Source organism: Schistocerca serialis, unplaced genomic scaffold (genome assembly GCF_023864345.2).
Source record: "Schistocerca serialis cubense isolate TAMUIC-IGC-003099 unplaced genomic scaffold, iqSchSeri2.2 HiC_scaffold_1434, whole genome shotgun sequence".
Lineage (NCBI taxonomy): Eukaryota > Metazoa > Arthropoda > Insecta > Orthoptera > Acrididae > Schistocerca > Schistocerca serialis.
This window is the reverse complement of record NW_026047663.1, coordinates 196,367-202,366: the sequence shown is the minus strand read 5'-3', so window position 1 is coordinate 202,366 and position 6,000 is coordinate 196,367. Positions and strand designations below refer to the sequence as shown.

The window sequence follows — 6,000 nt, the reverse complement described above, 5'->3', positions numbered from 1 at the left end:
ATTGGAAACTAAGTAACATAAATGTAAAATAAGACAAAAGACCAGAAATGAATTAACTGAATGGTTAAATCAAGTTCCTGCAACCTTTCCCATTGGGACCAAGATAAACCCAAAACCAAGAAAATGTATAAAAACTCTAGCTGCAGTCTTCAGACATTGAAATTAAAATAATGAGCCTGGAGATGCTCCAGATAGTAGCATGAAATTAGCTGAATTAGGTGTAAACAGCAGTCTCACAGGGAACTTATAAACATCATTTCTGTCACTACCAACTAGGGAACATGGTTCTAGGCTTGCTGATAGATTTGTTCGTTAAATTTACATTTATCTTTGAGTATGGCTTTTACATAAATATGTCATTACACTGTATGAAGGTAAATCATACGCTGGAAATGTTACTGTAGCAGATATGTAATGCAAGTATATCTCATTTAAAATAAGTTGCAATTGCAGGATCAAGAAAGGGGAAAAGAAATAGGTTTTGGCTTCAAAGCTAAGGTGGAGTCTTGTACTGCAAAGACAGTGTATTAACAGAAAAGCTGAATCTCGCCCAATACCTGTTACCAGAAAGGGGCGTGGTCCATAATAGCAGTGAACATTTACGCTAAATATCTGAAAATGTTTGATGGAATGTATTTAATATATGGTATTACTGAAAGTGTTGTTCTACTTTGAAGACAATGTGTGCACTATTATTTGTAACACGTGTTATCAAAAATATCCTTAACGAATGTGTTATTTTTACATTTACAACCCCTTAGCCTAAAAACTGTTAATAACAGGTCTATATAAATATCTTTAAATTTCAAAGTAAACCTGCATTACTGAAATAGAACAATTTATTTAGGCTTCTTATTAACCACCGATTTACTTTTGGAATGGCTTAAAATTACCCAGAGTATTTTATGTAGGTAAAATAATGTGTTGTCCAAGACTGACATAAACTTAGCCAGAATAGCAGAGCAACTTTATCAGTATAAATATTAAAATATTACAGCAAACAGTCAATTTGTCTATATTTTTACTATAAAAAATGCTCAGTAACTGTAACTACAACAAGTAACATATTTTGTGGGCAGTATTTTCAAAAAATGGTCTCATGGGGGGCAAAGTTCCCCAGTTGACTGCATTTCCATTCACATATTCCCAGTCTTCAACATAAAATGCTAAATTTTGATAATAAATAAAAATAGCAGTTACAATACAAAATATGCACGACATTTACTTGTAATGACGTTTACTTTTTACCGTGTTTGGAAACAAGTATTCTTCAAAAAGTATTGTTCAGCAGATTTTGCATATGTGCTATTTCATTCTGAGCTAGAAAAGAGTATAGAGTACAAGCTAATGTTCTTACTGAGTGAATGTATACTTTTTTCCTCTCTACAATATTATATAAAATATGGGTACATTGTATGTATAAAAAGCTATTAAAATCCAGAGAAAAAAATAAACGACATAAATGAAGCACAAGGAAGAAACATAGTTGGTGGCAAAGCACAGAAGTCAAATAGGTACACAGGTCGAAAGGTGAAGTTTTTATTTTTATATGCATCAATCTGAAACCTGGAGAGTGACATAGTTTACTTGCAAATAATATACGATATAATAAAAATACTCCATACTCAGAAAGAAACATAGAACAAAAATTTATAAAAATCACTGTGATTTAAACAAAAATGAGACCACTTGAAGAGAAAATGGCAACCAAATGAAGTTTGAATGTCAATTTTTCAAATCATTTACTAAAGAGTGATTTTGGAAATCACAGTTTCTGCAGTAACTTTCTCATGGCCTGCTTCTACTGCCTTGTGTCACTACACCCTGATATCTTTTATTTCCCTCCCTTGGAACCAGATGAATTCTTGTTGCCAGGAAACTGAATTATTTTCTCCTGTACACTGTGGCAGGCTGGGAAAACTACTTTCTCCTTCACTGATGCAGGCACGGCAGTGGCTACATCAGAGAGCAACAATTCACCTGTGAGTAATTTCTTCTTGTTGCTTCTCAAACACATCTCTGCCTTTTGCAACACACTGAAAACCTCACTTGATGGCTCAATAAGTGAGGTATCTGTGAAGGACTTCATATGTAAAAGCACGTTCACACAGGTACGGAGATTTTCTTTGCACGCTATTAGGCGCTCCTCGAAAAATTAACAAAGTGCGTGACGCTTCATAACCTGCCTGACAGTGTGACCACACAAATAGTATTGGGACTGCTGCTCTTCGTCACACACCATGTTACAAAGTGGCTCACCAACTTCCTCAGCACAGACATCCCCATCTTCACTAGTTCTGCCTGCAAACTACTGCCTTCATTTTCATAATTATCAGTGGCAGTATTAAAGAACTGAGAAAGAGTAATAACCCTCAGTGACGATTTTACTTCTCGTAGCGTTGGTACTGGATTTTTGAAGTGGAGCATTGCTAACAGATTTTCCAAGGTATCTTGTGTAAATCTACTTATTAGCAAAAATTTTAATTTCTTCTCATTCAGGAATGTGTTCTGCAATTCCAAAATACCTCCAGCTGTCAAAACTACACCACACTGAACTGGTTTCCAGGCACTGTTCAGCCCAATTTTCAAGTTTCCAAATAATCACAGAGTGTCCTAAAGATGACAGAGAGCCTCACTGTATGTTTGTTCATCAGAACGACTCAGAGGCATAACTGGAGCTCTGGATGTCATGAGGCAAGACCACTCACGAACGTGCTTTAGCAACCGTGCTGTGGTTAAAGTATTTTTCTGCAGTTTCTCTGTCTTTACAGCACACTCACTGGCTGCTGCAGTCTGGCTGTTAATTATGGCAGTAGATGAGCCAACTTTCATTTTCTCGTAATGGTTTGGCCTCAGACATCCCTCACACAGTTTTGGTGCCAGTTTAAGACTTAAACCGCTGTCTACCTCAAGCCACTCTTATACACGATTTATATGTACCTCATTACAAGGCAGATCATGTCCCTTGACAACATTTCGTCAGAGGAAGACCGATTGCCCATTGACTAAGTGAATCCTCGTTTTTCAAAATGTGTGGTGTATCTGTGAGGAAAATTAGTTTCCAATTATCATCACAAAGACACTGGCAGAAACTAATTTTGAAAACCTTTCGACAACAATTCCAAATTCTCGCCATACAGCTCAATTCTGCCCTCCCGTCACTGACGCGATGCAGCGAACATTGTACGAGTGCCTAAGATTCCCTAATAAAGCTTATAGTAATGTCTGGCGTGAGAACTGGAAAAAGATGGCCCTGTGTAATGGTAACATATTGTTTGTTTCCATCTTGAGGTAATACCACCCAGCATAACAACTGATGCATTAGAAGCTATAGTTTTTGCAAGGGCGAGATCTGGTGGAGGTGTCGTATCATTATCAATGGTGCAGCCAATGCTCAACCACATTCCAATGGTGAGTGATACTAACCTCATCCATAAGGAGAACAGCATGCATCTCCACTGGTAATATGAGGGCAAGCTTGACTTTCAGGAAACTCACGAGCTCCCTCGGCACACCAGGTCTAACTTTTATGCTCTGTAGCGAACATATTGGGGTTCTATCTGAAGGAAATGGTAATTTATTTTCCAGCAGGACTTTGTACCCCTTACTACTACAAGGTGGTCGAATTTTTAGCCCTTTCCACTGACCATTTGCTACCTTCACGTGTCCCCTTCACTCATACTACAAACTGATCTGCACCGAATAAACCGTGCAGACTCGCAAAGAGGCTGTCTTTTTCTAAAGACACTCTTCTCTCCCTTTTCTGAGAGAGGGTGAGTTTTCTCTTGAAAGCTTCAGTTCCAGCCTGAAGCTAGGTTCTTCAGGGTGGTGACTTCATCTTCTGTCGTGTCCAAGTTCGCTGCAGGACTGACGTCATTGGTCACATTCGAAGGCTCTCCAACCTCTGGAACACATATTTGCAATATTACAATCTTCAAACATAAAAAGCATTTAATACTGTAATATGTTTTTAGGTAACCAGTAATTGTTTCTCAGTAGGCTGTGGTATGTAATTTAAAGATTCGTAAGATGCCAAAATCTTAGTTTCAAAGGACTGAAGCAAGTCTATGACAATCTGAGTGGTAATATTCCCAGTATGCTCTTAATACTATGAAATGGTAAAGTAATGTCATATCCTACAGTGCAATTGTAGTTGATCAATTGTATTTAATTCTCTACAAACGCTACTATAGTGTTTCCAAAAACCTGTAGGCTCTTTGCTAGGCATCACAGGAACCTGACGGCAATAGAATGTAAAAGAGCTTCACTATACAACACTTAATAATAACGCAGCACGTGAGAACTGAATACTTAAATTACAAGAGCTGTGAGGCAAGTGTTACTTCCTGATGTGGGCTTTAGTGGAGATTACCTTTCAGTGCAAGTAATTATTATTTACAATAAAAGATTAAATAATGAGGACCAGACCGAACCACAACATTGGACACCTTAGCACCTATTGTGCTACATACTACCAATAAAGGCAAAGCTCTGTATATAGAGTCTGAAAAACACAAATGGTATGGGAAACACCACAGGCCTTTAAGGAAACTTTAGCCAGCTGTGGTAACAAATCAAAGCATCAGTTTTCCCATTTGTGTATAACATTTAACTGTAAATTAGAAATACGGTATATACAGTATCCAATGGCAAGCAGTAGAAACGATATAGCACAAAGGTACGAGAAATTACATTACTTTATATTTCATCAGATACCAATACAAGTGGACTGTGTGTCTGAGAGATGTGGTCCTGTTCACTAAATTACCTTGTGGTGAAGTATTTTGTTCCCTCCATCAACAGACCCTGGACATGTCAGTTTCAAAAATATACAGCTGTTGCAAATGAAATGTTTTAGTCTTCTTCTGTACACAACTCAGGGTTAAAATGAGTGTACAAAATATAACTTCTAAAGAAGGAACTCTAAGCAACACATTTACAACAACTTTAAAAAGGTATATGCTTACTGTACTCAACTGACAAAAGTGTTTCCTACGACAATTACTACGATACAAGTAAGCCTACTTTCTGCAAGGATAATGCTGTGAAGGGAAATTCTGTGTGTCCTACTGATCGAAAACAGCAAATGTGAGCTGTTAGCAGTCAAACGAGATTTTCAGAGTGTCATAATTCAGGAGCAAGTGAAAGCATGACGTATGCATATAGCAATTGAAGCTGTGAGCGTTATTTTCGAGTTACCTGTATCCTCAGTCCGTTTCTCTAGTAGGCCAACAGGTTTCCTCTCGGCAGGAGCTTTACGATCACCAAAAATTGTTGGCACAGCATTTGGTTTACGTTTTACCACTCCACCAAGTCTGTCGGTTCAAACTGGTCTGGAGTAAAGTGATTCTGGTAAACACAAACAGTGCTATCAGTCAGTTTAGTTACCAACTTCGTTATTTAAGCGATATAAAAATTTCAAGACTATACGTTATAACTATATTTTGTAACATAAAATATATGAATCTGTAGTATCAATAGAACTCAGCACATGCTACTCGTAACTACGTAAAGTGCAAGAAATCAAGAGACGTATGAGTTAGGTACAGTAGCTATACACAAACATTGTAACACTCAGATTCTATCTACAAACTAACTGAAACAATTTCATTTTACATGATACGACTAACATCTTTTAGGGAATGTATCTTCATTCAAGTTTAATTTTCATTAGGTTTAGGTTTCCTGTGTAACAACAAATATTGTACGATGCACGTTGTCTACGTCTGCCTACACTGTGTGATCAAAAGTATCCAGACACCACTAAAAACCACTAAAAATATCAGTTTTTCATATTAGGTGCATAGTCCTGCCACCTACTGCCACTGTTTCCGATGTGATGGTGAAGTGGAAACGTGAAGGGACACGTACAGCACAAAAGCGTACATGTCGACCTCTTGTGTCAACTGGCAGAGACCGCCGACAGTTGAAGAGGGTCTGTCCAAACCGTCACGCAGGAATTCCAAACTGCATCAGAATCAGAATCCAATGCAAGTACTA

At 37.7% G+C, this 6,000-nt stretch overlaps 1 long non-coding RNA gene across 1 annotated transcript in view; it reads right to left on the bottom strand.

Moving 5' to 3' along the window:
- Positions 1–1,903: 1,903 nt before the first annotated feature.
- LOC126443282 (uncharacterized) overlaps positions 1,904–6,000 on the bottom strand; it is a 134,819-nt gene continuing 130,722 nt past the window's right edge. The window contains exon 3 of the long non-coding RNA XR_007581842.1: positions 1,904–3,904. This is a non-coding gene — a long non-coding RNA (uncharacterized LOC126443282). The remainder of the gene's footprint in view (positions 3,905–6,000) is intronic.